The sequence below is a fragment of the Bubalus bubalis genome, chromosome X, assembly GCF_019923935.1.
Source record: "Bubalus bubalis isolate 160015118507 breed Murrah chromosome X, NDDB_SH_1, whole genome shotgun sequence".
In the NCBI taxonomy this organism is placed as follows: Eukaryota; Metazoa; Chordata; class Mammalia; order Artiodactyla; family Bovidae; genus Bubalus; species Bubalus bubalis.
The window spans coordinates 83,632,849-83,650,703 of NC_059181.1; the positions used below are offsets into that span (position 1 = coordinate 83,632,849).

At 42.9% G+C, this 17,855-nt stretch overlaps 1 long non-coding RNA gene across 1 annotated transcript in view; it reads right to left on the bottom strand.

Moving 5' to 3' along the window:
• Window positions 1–737: 737 nt before the first annotated feature.
• LOC123331836 overlaps window positions 738–17,855 on the bottom strand; it is a 50,087-nt gene continuing 32,969 nt past the window's right edge. Inside the window, exons 2-3 of the long non-coding RNA XR_006548630.1 lie at window positions 2,135–2,230; window positions 738–1,331 (exon numbers count right to left, since the gene is read on the bottom strand). This is a non-coding gene — a long non-coding RNA (uncharacterized LOC123331836). The remainder of the gene's footprint in view (window positions 1,332–2,134; window positions 2,231–17,855) is intronic.

The following is a 17,855-nucleotide window of genomic DNA, read 5'->3' on the forward strand; positions in this document are numbered from 1 at the left end:
ACAGAGTCAAGGCCACTGTTTTCTGGAAACCTTCCCAAAGCTATGATTCCATAGATTGCTAGTTCTGTGACCAGTGGCTCAGTGGTTGGAATATGTATGCCATGTCCAGCCCTACGGACAAGGCCCCCTTTGATCAGTAAGGCCCCCTTGATCAGTTAATGGGAAAGATGGTTTCTAACAAGAACACAATACAGTGATAAAGAGATTTTAAGATGTGATAGCAGCATTCATTCATTGAAATTTTAAAGAGCCCCACTAATCCCCAGCACTGGGTCTTTTATGCTTTCTAGTTGGTAGAGGTGGTAGGGAGGAGAAGAAAGAGAGAATGGGAGAGAGAGAACTCAGCTCACAAGGGAGCTTATATATTAGAAGAGGAGATCAAGACATGAACACAAACAGAAATCACACAAAATATATTGAGGTTAAGTATCCAAAGGGAGATAGAAATACAATAAATAATTGTCATTTATTTAACACTCAATTTATGTGAAGCACTGTGTTAAGTTTTACATACATTCTCCTGTAATAGTCATAAGTCTATGGAATAGGTAATATGATCACCCATGATGCTATAATAGCAGCTAACATTTACTAAGTGCTTTATATCAGCCAGGCATTGGGTTAGGTGTTTTGAAATATCTTATATAGTTTTATTTCCTTTCTACAGATGAGGATAATCAGGCCCTGAAAGGATAGGTGACTTATATAAGATCACAGAACTGGGAAGGTACAGCTGTGATATTCAAACACAGGTTTGACTCTCAAGCCCACACTCTTAACATGTTCTGGAAGTTCAGAGCAGGTGGCTTCTAATTTAGTCTGGGAGGTACATGTGTACAGGGAGGAAGACTCCATAGAAGAGAGAAAGTGTGAAGATGAGAAGGAAAGAAACTATAACAGGGCCTGGCAACTGGCCTCAGTTGGCAGAGCTGGCGGTATGTGATGGGGAGAACCTGTCTATCACTCCAGACTTGGTCTTGGGGTACCTTGGTTCTTGGTTCTCCTAAGGCCCTAGAGAGTTCAAACATCTTTAACTACCCTTCAAAGAAGGATAAGGCTTAGATTTGCAAACTCAAAACATGATGAGCAAGGAGTTGGCAGACCCTTCTTTAGTTTATTTCTTCAGTAGAAGCAGCCTTTGACATTTGTAACATTGAAAACAAGATCCCAGATGGATAGGGAATCCAGGGGAGGCAAAACCCAGCAAACAGCACCACATCTCAAGCCAGCAAAGAAAGTTCATCATGCATCACTGCTTACACAACAGCAAAAATTCGCCAATGATGTAAACCTCCATCAATACGGGATTGATGAGTTAAGTTAGGATGCATCTGCAGAAAAGAACACTGTGTTGTTAAAAAGGATGAAGTGAAACTATATATTCTGACAAAGACATTTCCAAAAGCTTATAAGGTAAAAAAGTAGATCACACAACATTCTCTGTAGCATGATTCGATTTATATCACAGATCTGTGTTTATGAATACACAAAACCATGAACCACAGTTATCCAGAAGTTGGTCATCACAAAGAACTACAGAAGGACTTTCTAATTCATATACTTTTGAATGCTGCTGACCTTTACATGCTTATCTTACTTTTATCATTGGAAAAAGTACAATAGTTTCCATTTTACAAAACAAAAGAAGCCTTCTTGGATCACCTTCCATCCATCCTGACTTTTGTAACTACAACATATCTTAGGTTCAGCAGCGCATCTGAAATTATATCCTACAACTTTCCCACAAATGACTTAAGACAAGGCAGCGATATATTAACCAGGTTATAACACAGGTGAAATAGACTGGCAATTGATCAAAAAATTTTACACAAAACATAGGTAGCAACCAGGAGAAAAGTCACCAGAGAAAGGCCACAGGGCTTTTCCACTTTTACTAGTAACTTAGATCAGTGATCCCCAACCTTTTTGGCACCAGGGACTGATTTCCCAGAAGACCATTCTTCCATGGACTAGGGAGTTGGGGGGCGGAATAGTTTCAGGATGAAGCACGCACGTAACATTTATTGTGCACTTTATTTCTAATGTAATGGTGCTGCTGATCTGACAGGAGGTACCAGTCTGTGGCCTGGAGGTTGGGGACCCCGGACTTAGATGACACAGAAAACGTACTTACCACGTCTGAAGATGACCCAAAACTGGCGGGGATATCAAATTTGTTGAAGAACAAAACTGAGATTCAAAATGAGCTCAGAATGGCTGGAGTACTGGGCTAAAATTAAAAGAAATAATAAGGTGAAAATTATAAGATAAAGAAAAATATTCTGTAAAATTTAAAAGTCTATTTTGTGAGGCCAGAATAAGGGAAGCATGGCTTGGCAGCAGGTCACATAAAAACAGGCAATTCAAAAAAGATCTAGCAGTTCAAGTTGACCCATAGCATAATGTAACTAAATTATGTAGCTGCTAAAAATGGAGCACATTTTAGGTTGTATTAATTAAAGTATGGTTTCTAGACCCCAGAATATAATTGTCACACTTCAGTCTCTGCTGTTCTCTCCCAGAGTCTCCTGTTCCAATCTATGCCCCACATTGCAAGAGGATCATTAACAAAGCGAAGCACCTCCAGAGGATGGTCATGAACTTGACAAAGGAGCTGGAAACCATCCCATAACAAGAGTGGCTCTTGAAGGGACCAGAGACACAGGGTCTAAAAAAGAGAAACATCCCATATAGGATACGCACATGCTTTCAAATCTCAGAAGCATTCCCATATACATACTTATCTGGGTTGCTCAGGTGACAGAACTAGGACTACTGCCACCTAGTGGTAGCAAGGAGGCAGATTTTTCAGTAAACCTGTCAAAAAAGGCTTTCTGACCTTGAGAGGGTCCTGCAGGACGTTGAGTAGCCTGGTAAGACTGTTATTTTAAGACAAGGATGGATGAACAGATACCCAGTGGCAGAACCACAGTAACCAGGGCCCTTTCAGCTTTAAAAGATTACATCTTTCTCCTATGAGATCTCCATGTCCTCCCTGGATCAATGAGCCTCTCTCTGTGGTCTACAGAGTGGTAAGGACAGCTGGACAGGAACTACTGAGGCTGTCCCCTCTTGCTTATTGTTATCCAAGTCCTGGGTGGGCAAAACTCACTGCTTATCTTATATTTTTATTTGACTTATTTAGTTTTGTTTCCTATCCTCATCTAATGGGCTATAAGTATAAGCAGGGATCCTATATGTCCTGTTTTTGGCTAACTCTCAACCTCTGGAATATCAGTAGCAGATGGTAGGTGCTCAGTAAATATTTAACGAAATGAGTGCTGCTGCTGCTGCTGCTAAGTCGCTTCAGTTGTGTCCGACTCTGTGTGACCCCATAGATGGCAGCCCACCAGGCTCCCCTGTCCCTGGGATTCTACAGGTAAGAACACTGGAGTGGGTTGCCATTTCCTCCTCCAATGCATGAAAGTGAAAAGTGAAAGTGAAGTCACTCAGTTGTGTGCGACTCTTCGTGACCCCATGGACTGCAGCCTACCAGGCTCCTCCATCCATGGGATTTTCCAGGCAAGAGTACTGGAGTGGGGTGCCACTGCCTTCTCCGAACGAAATGACTAGTGCATCCCAAATTGACATCATTTTCAGAAGGTTTAATTTTCTCAATAAAAGACGTTTCAGATTTAAGAACCAGATCTCACAATAATAACAAGCAGTTGTATCTTAGTAGTAGGACTCCAGGTGATTTTGTTTGTTTCTCCATTTCCCCAATTTTTTTTATGCAATCATATTGCATTACCTAGCCATCGTCATTGTAATAGCTAACATCTACTGAGTGCTTTCCATGTGCCAGGCGTGGGGATAAGCACTTTACTTGGATTAATTCATTTAAGCTCACAATAGCCTTTTCAGTTGGCACTAGTATTACTCCCATTTTAAAGACCAGGAAACTGAGAAACAGGGAGGTGATATGACTTGACCAAGGTGATGCAACTAATATCAGGCAGAATTCAAAGGCTATGTTATTACCCCCTGACATCAATGTAAGATGAAAAATGATTATGATGATAATGACAACTAACATTTCTTTAGTCCTAATCATGTATAATACGTGTTAGTCACTCAGTCATGTCTGAGTCTTTGTGACCCCATGGACTATAGCTCTCCAGGCTCCTCTGTCCATGGGATTCTCCAGGCAAGAATAATGGAGTGGCTTGCCATTCCCTTCTCCAGGGGATCTTCTTACCCCAGGGATTGAACCCGGGTCTCTCACACTGCAGGCAGATTCTTTACCATTTATTTGTATAAGGTTCTGTGCTGTTTCCAAAACATTACCTCCTTCAATGCTCAGAACAGCCCCTTAAAGTGGGAACTATTATTATGACCATTGTACAGTATTGGCCTCTTCTGTAATGTAATCAACCATGTCCACTGCCCCACCTGGACTCTATTCTGATTTCATGAGAATCATACTTTTCTTGATTGTCTCTTCTGCCTTCCAGCCAAGTGAAGAAGTGATTATCTGCCAGTCACTACTTGAACCCTCCACTCTATGGAGATTAGGTCTCCAACATAGATAACTGTGCTGTTGTCCCTTTCTAGAATGTCCTTCTTTCCTCTTTCACCACAATCCTACTAATTTTTTTCTCCAAACACAGCTCAAATGCAACTCCCTCCAGGAATCCTTCAGTGATCAGCCCTTTCCACCACAATCTCTTATTATACAGCCTGTACATTTCATTCAGCCTGGTCATCTCTGGCTTTGTAGTGCTGGCTCTGCTCAACTCACATATGTCCCTTTTTCTCAGTTAGACTAGAGCTCACAGAGGCAGCTAGGTCTTGAGTTTCTTGGCATGCCCTGAATAAATGGTCTCTTAGCTTCCCCTTAGTAGGTGCTCAGTAATTATTTGGCTGATTTCATAATGATAATCTCACCTCACAGCTGTAAAACATTGTCTTTTCCAATAGGTCTCATACATATTGTCTCACTTTTGCTTCATAGGAGACAGACAAGATTTTATTTTTCTCATTTTCACAGTAAAGTAAGTTGAAGGCCAGGGAGGCTAAGTAAGCTGTCTCAGGTCACACATCTCAGAATTCAGCCCAGCCCTCTGGACTCAAAGCCCCAGATTCTTTATCCTAGAACACACTGATTCTACTGGAAGGTACCGCTGGCTGGGAGTAATGCTAATAACATTCCCATAAAGAGCTTGTCTTGATCCTATCACTGGAGCAAAAGCAATAAAGAGTGACAAGAGGCCATATCCACGGTTGAGATTGGGAAGGCAGGTAAATTCACACACTCTGTGCCGAGAAGTGCCTGGTGCTTATCAGATGGGTGGTGATGACTGTGTTACATCCCCTGTGAGGAGGACACTTGGGACTGAACAAAATGTTGTCCTCCACAAAGGCCAGTGTGGCTCAATCCTCAGCAGAAGTGGGGCAGTCCAGCAGGCACGGGGTGAATGAGAGAGAGCACTAAGAAGCAAGAAAGGTGGGTTCAAGATCCAGCTCTGCTCCAATCTAGCTGTGTGACCACAGGGAAGGTAACCAGCCTCTCTGAGGCTGTACTTCCTTCCTCACTAGTCGATGTCCCATGACAAAGCCTCTCATAGACCCTATGTTCCACGAACTGGTGATCCACAAACCAAATATGGGCCAGGAACATATTTTCTTGGGCCCAAATACTGTTTAAAATTGTTTTGATCTGGTAAGCAGCACTTAAAAATCAGAAGATTTTATAGAAATATTCAGATTTCCAAGCTTTCTAGAAAAAAAATAGGAAGACCTGGCAACATTAAAAAAGTGGAAGACTTCACATAAAATTTGATTTCCAGTCTTTCTAGAAAACAATATCTGGATATACGTGATTATTTTTGTCAATTGTTTATTCTTTACAATATAACATGATAGGTTTTGATAAGTAGCACAGAGAAAATATAAAGCAGATAGGGAGTTCTTTAGTAGAAGGGGAGGGGAATCCAGCAAGGCCTACAGTTAACAGAAGCTGCTCTGAGAAAGCCTCACTGCCAAAGGAAGCTATTCCCAGGACCACAATGGGCTGGAGTCCAGGTCTTTCGGCTCCCTTTAGATGGCCCGTGTAGGAGAAAGGTTTAGGAGTGCTAATGCCCTTTACATACCAAGTGGGGAGTAAGAAGACACTGACCTTGGCTGATGTGAATTGAAACACAGTTTTAAGCTTATTCTTTGATTTCACAAAGGCAACAAAAGAGTTTCAAGTGGTAAAATAAGTATCAAAGTCTGAGAGAAGGAGAGGAGCGAATTGTATTTACAAAGTATTCCCTAATCAAGAGCAGCTAAACACTGTCATTCACCCAGATGCATTTTCTGTCTAATGGGGGTCAAAGCAATTAGCCTGATACCTGTAGCAATATCCTGCCTTGCCCTTACATCTCAGGCCAGGGCCATTACAAGGTATCAGAACTCATTCTAATCAGAAAACAACCAACTCTGTTAACCCAAGCACAGCATGGCAGAGACGTGAAGAGGAGAAATGGATCCTACTCCATTCTCTTGTTGGCCATTTATTGTCTGGGCTGGGACCTGACAGGTGATTTCTCTGGATACCAGTGTTTCTAAATGGAACACAGTACCCATTAGTATACTCCAACATTTTGGATCATGATCTACAGTAAGAAATATGTTTGTCATTCATATAGCACACATTACTAAATATATATATATATATATATATATATATGTAGATAGACAATAAACATATCATGAAGCAATCCTTACCCTTATTGTGTGCATCGTGCATTATTATTTCCCAGTTCATCCCCCCCTCCTTTTTTTAATCCTGATCACTACTCACTAAATTGATTTTCTTAGCAGTGGGTAATAATTGGCAGCTTGAAAAACACTGCTTCAGATCAATGGTTCCCAAATCTGGTGCCACATCAGAATCCCTTGGAGTCCTTGTTAAATACATATACTTGTGCTCCCCTTCCAAACCTACAGAATCAGAATTTCTTCAGCGTGAGACCTAAGAATCTATATTTTCTTTTACCAAGGACCAGCCATACACTGGCATTAAGACATCACAGTTCTCCTCAAGACGTAGAAGCAAATAACAGCAATCACAGTCATTACTATCAAACACCTACTTCATGCCAGTGCTGCCGGCATAAGCACTTTCCATTCATTGACTCACTTAAATCCTCACAGCAACTCCACTTTATAGATGAGGAAACCGAGGCTCAGAGAGCCTCCACTTTATAGATGAGGAACTGAGCTCAGAGACATAGATAGAGAGGTTAAGGAAGTGGTGGGGCTATGATTCATGGGGGCTCTGTTCCCACCCTTACTGATCCCTCCACCCTCTCCCCTCTGTAGTTCCAGAGACCTTGGATCTATGCTAGATGTTCTATACCAATTCAAGTTCAAGGCCATACCCCAAGGGGTCCAACCAACAAAGGCAAGAAAAGGTGTAAAACAAAACAATAAGAGTTGCACTTATATTGAATTTTGACTGTCCAAAGCATATGTGTGGCTATTTTCTCCACATTTATTCCTTTGAGGTATCCTGTGAGGCAGAAAGTGTTAGTCAAAGTGCTAGTTGCTCAGTTGTGTCTGACTCTTTGCACTCCCATGGACTGTAGCCCGCCAGGCTCCTCCATCCATGGAATTCTCCAGGTAAGAATACTGGAGTGGGTAGCCATTCCCTTCTCCAGAGGATCTTCACACCCCAGGTATCCAACCCAGGTCTCCTGCATTGCAGGCAGATTCTTTACCATCTGAGCCACCAGGGAAGATGGCAGAAGAGACAGAAAAAATAATACAGAGACACAAAGAGGGGAAGTGACTTACCCAAGGTCTGACAGCAAATTAAAGAAAAGCTATCTCAGGCAGGGTCTACTACTGCTCTTGGGCTGGCTTTCTCCAGGGTTTCTAGATCCACCCCACTTCAAGTCTATCTCCCTTTAAAGTAGAAAAGGAAGAAGAGCTGGTACTTTCTGCCTCCCTCTTTACAGGATTTACTATCAACTTCTGAAATGAGCACACTCTGTATACACACTGCCTGAGGGACAGGTTGCCCCAAACCGCCTACACAAGGCTGTACTGAAAACTGGCAGTGTTTCTGGTTTTGCCATGTAATTTGGAAACAGAAAACTCTGCACCATGCTTCAAAGAAAACTAATGGATTCAAGGATGAAAGGAAAAGGCATTATCCCTCCCACACAAGGTAAATGCCACCAGCCAAGAGTGAGGCAGTGTTTGGAAGTCACTGCTGAGCAAAATGTTGTGAGCCCACAGAAAGCCGAGGCAGTGGACTGGGTCAATCTCTGTGATGGCAGAAAGGGGCTGGAGGGATGAATGACCCCCATTTAGCTTCCTTGGCTGAGACCCTTCCTCTGTTGAGAACATCCCTTCTGTTTCTGCCACAGAAAGGGGTGTTGTTCGCAATGTGTATACATTTATGTGACACATGACTAGCTCTTTATCAAACACTCTTATTGATTCTAACATTTTTCTTCACCCCTTTCCCTTCATAATGCAGGTTGTTCCCTCTCTCCCCTTAACAAATCCCAAGGATCATCTAACACACACACTATTTGGTGAAAATAAAAGCAAGCCATCCTTCTCTTGGCCTCCGTCTCCCCATCTCTAAAGTCAATTATTGTTGCTTAGCAGCTAAGTCATGTTCGACTCTATAACCCGCCAGGCTGGACTATAACCCACCAGGCTCCTCTGTCCATGGGATTCTCCAGACAAGAATACTGGAGTGGGTTGTCATTTCCTTCTCTAGGGGATCTTCCCGACCCAGGGATCGAACCCGAGTTTCCTGTGTCTCCTGCACTGGCAGGCAGGCTCTTTACCATGCGCCACCTGGGAAGCCCACATAAAGTCAACGAGTTAAACCAAATGGTCTGTTAGGTCCCTTCTCTAGTTCTAGGATTCAGATAAAATATGTAGGTAAAGCCCTACGTATAGCCCACAAATGTGACTCAGGATCTGAGCAGGGAGGGGCAAACTGATTTCAAATTGTGTTTTAAACAGTTCTCTTTTGTTAAAGGGGGTCCAAAAGGTGGGATAAAGAAAAAAAAAATATTTCTATCATGCCCATGATCAGGCTAACATCCTAACAACGAAGGTCACTCTCCTTTTTTCTGTCTCTTGCTTTTCTTTTTGTTCTCTCTACACATGGCAAAGGGTTGCAAAGCCTGCCTAGTCAGTTGCCTCTTCCCTGTGTGTCAGTTTCACATCCCAGGTGAAGGTGCAGGGAGCAATCTGGCCCTGTAATAGCCGAGGTTACAGCCACGCAGAGCTTCAAGTTAATGCCAGTCTCACCTCCACGGAAGCACTCCACTTGATGTCAGAAAATTGGAAGAGGTGTTAAATTTGCTTTGTGATTGCAACTCCCTTTTAGTTGGGGGAGGCTGGCTTAGGATTTGATGGTTTTATAGATTTCAATATCAAGAAAGTAGAAAAGATCTCAGCTTTTTAATTTACATTGTCAATCACCGAAGTGGCTCCTTCTCCAAGGGGATGCTAACTAGATCAGCACTTGCTGCGGTTTTGCCAACACAGCATGGGCACCTCTCCCACCTGCTTCCTGGGGCTGGGTTCAAGATGATGAGATTGCATAAGGGAAACAGTTCCAGGGCATTTAAAAAAAAACAGAGGAAATAAAAATATTCTCACCCTTCCACAGTACAGCAGATGCACTTCATTCAAACCGCCACCATTTGAATCAAGTTACAGAATCTCCTGGGTCTCAGGTTGCTCATCGTCAAATGGGAATAATATTAATAATACCTCCGAAGGTTATTGTGGAGAGTAAATGGGTAAAGTGCCTAAAGCAACGCCCCACCACATGCTAATGCCTCAATAACTGCAGTTATGCTGACTATTATAATTTCTCTTGGCCAAACCAGTCTCTCACCAGCATTTTATGGTCATCTCATTTCACCTGAGTGAAAGTCACTCAGTTGTGTCTGACTACTTGCGACCCCGTGGAATAGCCCATGGAATTCTCCAGGATAGAATACTGGAGTGGGTAGCTGTTCCTTTCTCCAAGGGATCTTCCAACCCAGGTCCCCCACATTGCATGCAGATTCTTTACCAATTGATCCACCAGGGAAGCCCTCTCATTTCACCAGAGGATCTAAAAGCACACTAGCAATGAGGTTGAGCTGAAGTGCATCTTGGAGCCATTCGGGTGGGTTGAAGCTGCCCATTTTCCAGTTGCTGCCCTGCTGTTTATTCACTCAGCAAATATTTATTGACCACCTATTACATGGCAGGCACTGTACTAGGTGATGACATACTAGTAAACAAGATAAAGTCCTTGCTTCACAGTGTAAACACTCTAGAAGGGTCGGTGGGGGTGCATGGTATGCAGACAAGAAATACAATGAATGAGACAGGGATGAGCTCTCATGATCCGGAGATCTAAAGCCAGTAAGGCTGGGGTGGGGGTTGGGGCATGGGAAAGGGTGGTGTGAGATGAGACTGCAGAGGAAGGCAGGGGCCAATCAGTAGAGCCTTTCAGGCCAGGTGAGGAGCTTTATCTTCATCCTAAGAACACTGGGAAATAAATGGAAGATTTCAAACAAAGGGTCAATACACTATGTGTGGCTGAGAGGAAGAGGAACATTGTAGGCGAAAAATTATAAGTCGTGCTTTGAACAGTTTGCATCGACTGTGGCTGCCCAGGTAAGCAGCTGATCTGTCAGTTTCTGTATCTTAAGCTCCTTCCCACTGAGGATCTCAAAGCATGAGGGGCCTCTGGAAAATTGGTAATCCCTGCTCCTTATCTTTGGCTCAGCAGGTTTCTTTTTGTGCCTCCTTTGGCCGAAGATGAAATAATGATTTCAGTTTGTTCCTACCAGTTTTTCAAGATTCTTCATTTATTTATAGGATCCTGATACCTCTCAATCTCTCTCACATACATGCACATGCTCACGTGCATGCTCACACACACACACACACTTATCATTTCCCAATGTCGCTTTTTATCTGATCGCTCTTTGTCATGACCTGAAAACCTTCCACTTTGGGGCATACACCTTCATTCAAGGACAAGGATTCTCCATCTGCTGCCACCAAGAAATCGCCCAGAGTTTCACAGCTTCACCCAAACCCTCTCCCCGTGACAGGAGAAAGGTACTTGGAGCAGAGCCAAGTGAGCTGCGAAAATGAGTCGAGCACTGAGAAATTAAAGAAAGTAATGTTGACTGGGGCAGGGGGATTAATCAGGAAATCTTAAGGTCACTGTGATCTCTTTGATTGCATTAACATCCAGTAGCAGAAGACTACAGATTGATCAGTGTTACAGCAGCAGGGAGGGGGAATGAACCTGGAAGTCTAATGCCCAGAGCTCCATCTTCCTAATGCCCACTGGCCTTCAAGCCAGTGGCTCAGCTGATAAAGAATCCACCTGCCAGTGCAGGAGACTCAGGAGATATGAGTTTGATCCCTGGGTCAGGAAGATCCCCTGGAGAAGGAAATGGCAACCCACTCCAATATTCTTGCCTGGGAAATCCCATGGACAGAGGAGCCTGGCGAGCTACACTCCATGGGGTCACAAAGCCAGACATCTTCCACAGGGAGAATTAATGCCAGTAGATGAAGCCAGATCTCTTCATTCCTGAGCCAGTCACACTCCCTTAGAACCCACTTCCTCCCTAGACGTGTATCAGGTCATCTATGCTCCATGCTAAATCATTTCAGTCATGTCTGACTCTTTGTGACCCCATGGACTCCTCTGGCTCCATGGAGCTCACCAGGCTCCTCTGTCCATAGGGAAGAATGTTCTCCAGGCAAGAATACTGGAGTGGGTTGCCATGCCCTCCTCCAGGGGATTTCCCGACCCAGGGATCGAACCCACGCCTTTTACAAGTCCTGCACTGACAGGTGGGCTCTTTACCAGTAGGCACCAGATAGCTTTCATTAAATTGCCCCCTTGCACACTGTGCCCATTCTTCACATTCGATCAGACTATCCTTTTCCTCCAAATAGCCCTTTCTCCAGATGGCTTAGGGAAGACTTTTGAAGAACGAATCACTCATGGTGAGCCAAGTACTGGGTTGGCCAAAAGGTTCGTTTGTGCTTTTCCATAACATCTTTATGGATAAGTCTTCGGGGCCTGCCCTTGTTCCATCAGCTCGGACACTTACTTCCTAGAGTCCCTTGCACCTTTTTCTTAATTTGTCCATATTTCCAGAAGAGAAAAGCAATCCGCCTTCTGCAGTGACAGGTTGTAGACCTGGCTCCCATAAGCAGAAGACGCCAGGCTGGTTTACCTTTGCCTCTTTCTAGTCAGCAAACCACAGCAACCTGAACTGACCTGTATAGGCCTTTGAGAAGGGTTACTTCATGAGGACAAGCACATGAAAGGAAATATCAATCAATAACAATTGTAGGTCTGGTTTCTCCAGCTCCAACCATGTGCCAAGCACAGGGCTAAGAGCTCTAAACAGATTAACTCTCATAGGAAGGCAGGTGTGGTGCAGATCACCATTTCATAGTTGCAAAAAAATGAGGCTCAGAGACATGAAGGAACTTGTTTGAGGGCCCACAGCTAGCAGTGAGCAAAGCTGGGGTTTTAAACCCATACCTGTCTGATTTCAGAGCAAGTACTCATAATCAGTTGAGTGTGCCATGCTGGACGTGGGAACACCCCTCTGTTTTCAGCCTTTCTTCCCTTCACATGAGATGTATCCAGAATCATTGTGATGACTCCCATATCTCTGGCTCCAGCCTTGACCTATTTGGTGTCAGTCTTAACCAACTCCTTTCTACTGGATAGTTCCTTTCCACTCATGTCACCTAGTTACTCAAATTTAACATGCCAAAAGGTTATTTTTTCTTCCAACCAGCTCTCCATCTCAATTTGCCTCTTTCTGTCAGTTAATCCCCATTCCCAAGCTCCTACCTTCAGGATCCTCTCCAACTACTCTCTCTGACCTCTTGTGGTCAGGCACCAAATTGTGGTGATTTCCTATCTATACTGTCTCTTGAGTCTACCCCTTCTTCCATTGCAAATGCTTGTTACACATGTGAGCATGCTCAGTCATGTCCAGCTCTTTGCAGCTCCCATGGACTGTAAGCCGCCAGGCTCCTCTGTCCATCGGATCCTCCAGCAAGAATACTGGAGCGGGTTGCCATTCGCTTCTCCAGGGGATCTTCCTGACCCAGGGATCAAACCCACATCTCCTGTGTCTCTGGCACTGGCAGATGGATTCTCTACCACTGAGCCACCTGGGAAACCTCCTGTTGATTGAATTAAACACACACAGAGACACACAATTTATAATCTCACAGTTTCCATGCATGAGTCTGAAGTCCAGACATGGTACACCTGGATCTTCTGCTCAAGCTCTCTCTGGGCTGAAAAGGTGTCAGCCAGGGTTGTGATTCTCATCTGAAGTTCTACTAATATAAAGTGTAGAAGCGTAGTATAAAGAATTTTCATATACTTTTCACTCGGATTCCTCAAATGTTAACATTTTCTAACATTTGCTTCATTCTTTTCTCTTTTAATGGATATTTATACTCACATACACAATTATTTTTTTCCGAACCATTTGACAGTAAGTTGCAGGCATCATGCCCCTTTATCCTTAAGTAATTCAGTGTATATTTTCTAAACAAAAGAAGGGTAATTCTCTTATGTAGCCACAGTAAAATTATTAAAATCAGGAAATTAATATTGATATAACATTATCATGTAATCAAAAACCTTTCAAATTTCATCAATTATGCCAATATCATCCTTTAAAACAAAAAAAAATAAAACCAAAATTTTTCTGCTAAAGGACTCAATTTATAATATAAATTTATACATCAGATCAGTTCAGTTCAGTTGCTCAGTTGTGTCCGGCTCTTTGTGACCAAATGAACCGCAGCATGCCAGGCCTCCCTGTCCATCACCAACTCCCAGAGTCCACACAAAACCATGTCCATTGAGTTGGTGATGCTATCCAGCCATTTCATCCTCTGTCGTCCCCTTCTCCTCCCGCCTTCAATCTTTCCAAGCATCAGGGTCTTTTCAAATGAGTTAGCTCTTCCGATCAGGTGGTCAAAGGATTGAAGTTTCAGCTTCAACATCAGTCCTTCCAACGAAAACCCAGGACTGATCTCCTTTAGGATGGACTGGTTGGATCACCTTGCAGTCCAACAGACTCTCAAGAGTCTTCTCCAACACCACAGTTCAAAAGCATCAATTCTTTGGTGCTCAGCTTTCTTTATAGTCCAACTCTCACATCCATACCCGACCATTGGAAAAACCATAGCCTTGACTAGATGGACTTTTGTTGACAAAGTAATGTCTCTGCTTTTTAGTATACTGTCTAGGTTGGTCATAACTTTCCTTCCAAGGAGCAAGTTCATTTAATTTGATGGTTGCAATCACCATATGCAGTGATTCTGGAGCCCAGAAAAATAAAGTCTGACACTGTTTCCACTGTTTCCCCATCTATTTGCCATGAAGTGATGGGACCGGATGCCATGATCTTAGTTTTCTGAATGTTGAGCTTTAAGCCAACTTTTTCACTCTTCTCTTTCACTTTCATCAAGAGGCTCTTTAGTTCTTCTTCAATTTCTGCCATAAGGGTGGTGTCATCTGCATATCTGAGGTTATTGATATTTCTCCCAGCAACCTTGATTCCAGCTTTTGCTTCATCCAGCCCAGCGTTTCTCATGATGTACTCTGCATATAAGTTAAATAAGCAGGGTGACAATATACAGCCTTGACATACTCCTTTTCCTATTTGGAACCAGTCTGTTGTTTCATGTCCAGTTCTAACTGTTGCTTCCTGACCTGCATACAGGTTTCTCAAGAGGCAGGTCAGGTGGTCTGGTATTCCCATCTCTTGAAGAATTTTCCACAGTTTATTGTGAACCACACAGTCAAAGGCTTTGGCATAGTCAATAAAGCAGAAATAGATGTTTTTCTGGAACTCTCTTGCTTTTTCCATGATCCAGTGGATGTTGGTAATTTGATCTCTGGTTCCTTTACTTTTTCTAAAACCAGCTTGAACATCTGGAAGTTCACGGCTCATGTATTGCTGAAGCCTGGCTTGGAGAATTTTGAGCATTACTTTACTAGTGTGTGAGATGAGTGCAATTGTGCGGTAGTTTCAGCATTCTTTGGCATTGCCTTTCTTTGGGATTGGAATGAAAACTGACCTTTTCCAGTCCTGTGGCCACTGCTGAGTTTCCCAAATTTGCTGGCATATTGAGTGCAGCACTTTCACAGCCTCATCTTTCAGGATTTGAAATAGCTCAACTGGAATTCCATCACCTCCACTAGCTTTGTTCGTAGTGATGCTTTCTAAGGCCCACTTGACTTCACCTTCCAGGATGTCTGGCTCTAGGTGAGTGATCACACCATCGTGATTATCTTGTTTGTGAAGCTCTTTTTTGTACAGTTCTTCTGTGTATTCCTGCCACCTCTTCTTAATATCTTCTGTTTCTGTTATGTCCATACCATTTCTGTCCTTTATTGAGCCTATCTTTGCATGAAATGTTCCCTTGGTATCTCTAATTTTCTTGAAGAGATCTCTAGTCTTTCCCATTCTGTTGTTTTCCTCTATTTCTGTGCATTGATTGCTGAGGAAAGCTTTCTTATCTCTCCTTGCTATTCTTTGGAGCTTTGCATTCAGATGCTTATCTCTTTCCTTTTCTCCTTTGCTTTTCCTTTCTCTTCTTTTCACAGCTATTTGTAAGGCCTCCTCAGACAGCCATTTTGTTTTTTGCATTTCTTTTCCATGGGGATGGTCTTGATCCCTGTCTCCTGTACAATGTCAGGAACCTCCGTCCATAGTTCATCAGGCACTCTGTCTATCAGATCTAGTCCCTTAAATCTATCTCTCACTTCTACTATATAGTCATAAGGGATTTGATTTAGGTCATACCTGAATGGTCTACTGGTTTTCCCCACTTTCTTCAATTTCAGTCTGAATTTGGCAATAAGGTGTTCCTCATCTGAGCCACAGTCTGTTGCCGGTCTGACTGTATAAAGCAGATCACATTTATTCAAATCAGGTTGATTATATTCTTTGTAGCCAAAGATGGAGAAGCTCTATACAGTCAGAAAAAACAAGACTGGGAGCTGACTATGGCTCAGGTCATGAATCCCTTATTGCCAAATTCAGACTTAATTAAAGAAAGTGGGGAAAACCACTGGACCATTTAGGTATGACCTAAACCAAATCCCTTACGATTATACAGTGGAAGTGACAAATAGAGTCAAGGGATTAGATCTGATACACAGAGTGCCTGAAGAACTACGGATGGAGGTTCATGACATTGTACAGGAGGCCAGGAACAAGATCATCCCCAAGAAAAAGAAATGCAAAATGGTTGTCTGATGAGGCGTTACAAATAGCTAAGAAAAGAAGAGAAGCTAAAGGCAAAGGAGAAAGGGAAAGATATACCCATTTAAATGCAGAGTTCCAAAGAACAGCAAGGAAAGATAAGAAAGACTTCCTCAGCGATCAATGCAAAGAAATGGAGGAAAACATAGAATGGGAAAGACTAGAGATCTCTTCAAGAAAATTAGAGATACCAAGGGAATATTTCATCCAAAGATGGGCTCAATAAAGGACAGAAATGGCAGGGACCTAACAGAAGCAGAAGATATTAAGAAGAGGTGGCAAGAATACACAGAAGAACCATACAAAAAAGGTCTTCATGACCCAGATAACCACGATGGTGTGACCACTCACCTAGAGCCTGACTTCATGGAATGCGAAGTCAAATGGGCCTTTGAAGGCATCACTATGAAAAAAGCTAGTGGCTGTGATGGAATTCCAGTTGAGCTATTTCAAATCCTAAAATATGATGCTGTGAAAGTGCTGCACTCAATATGCCAGCAAATTTGGATGTGAGAGTTGGACTATAAAGAAAGCTGAATGCTGAAAAGTTGATGCTTTCAAACTGTTGAGAAGACTCTTGAGAGTCTCTTGGACTGCAAGGAGATCAAATCAGTCAATCCTAAAGGAAATCAGTCCTGAACATTCATTGGAAGGACTGATGCTGAAGCTCAATTTCCAATCCTTTGGCCACCTGATGCGAAGAACTGACTCATTAGAAAAGACCCTGATGCTGGGAAAGATTGAAGGTGGGAGGAGAAGGGGACAACAGAGCATGAGATGGTTGGATGGCATCACCAATTCAATGGTGAACTTGGGCAAACTCTGGGAGTTGGTGATGGACAGGGAAGCCTGGTGTGCTGCAGTCCATGGGGTTGCAAAGAGTAGGACATAACTGGGCAACTGAACTGAACTGATCTGATAGGACTCAAACAGGGAGGAATACTTCGATTTAGGCATCATATCTCTTTAGTATCCTTTAACTGGAAATAGTTCCTCAGTCTTTCTTGTCATTCATGACCATGACATATATGAAGAACACACTGGACTCTGATATTCATACTTTTACCTCACAGTGGACAGAAGAGTAGAATATTCCAAAACTTCCTAACTAAAGAATCATAGAATATAGAGGAAATCTGAAAATGAACTACTTGTTTATCTAGGTCCCAAGCTATTTTCATACACACCTCACAACTGTGGCCATATCATTTACCCATCATTTTTCTTTAAATTAATTCACTTTTAAACTGTATTTCTGTGGTAGACAAAATTCTAAATATGATCCCTAATGATCCTTGCTCTTATATAATCCCCTATCCTGAGTGTGGGTGGAGCTATCAATTTGATGAGAAATTACTCCAGTGATTATTCTACATTATATGGGCTTCTGTGGTGACTCAGATGGTAAGGAATCCGCCTGTAGTGCGGGAGACCTGGGTTCAATTCCTGGGTTGGGAAGATCCCCTGGAGGAGGGCATGGCAACCCACTCCAGTATTCTTGCCTGGAGAAGCCCCATGGACAGAGGAGCCTAGTGGCTGCAGTCCATGGGGTCGCAA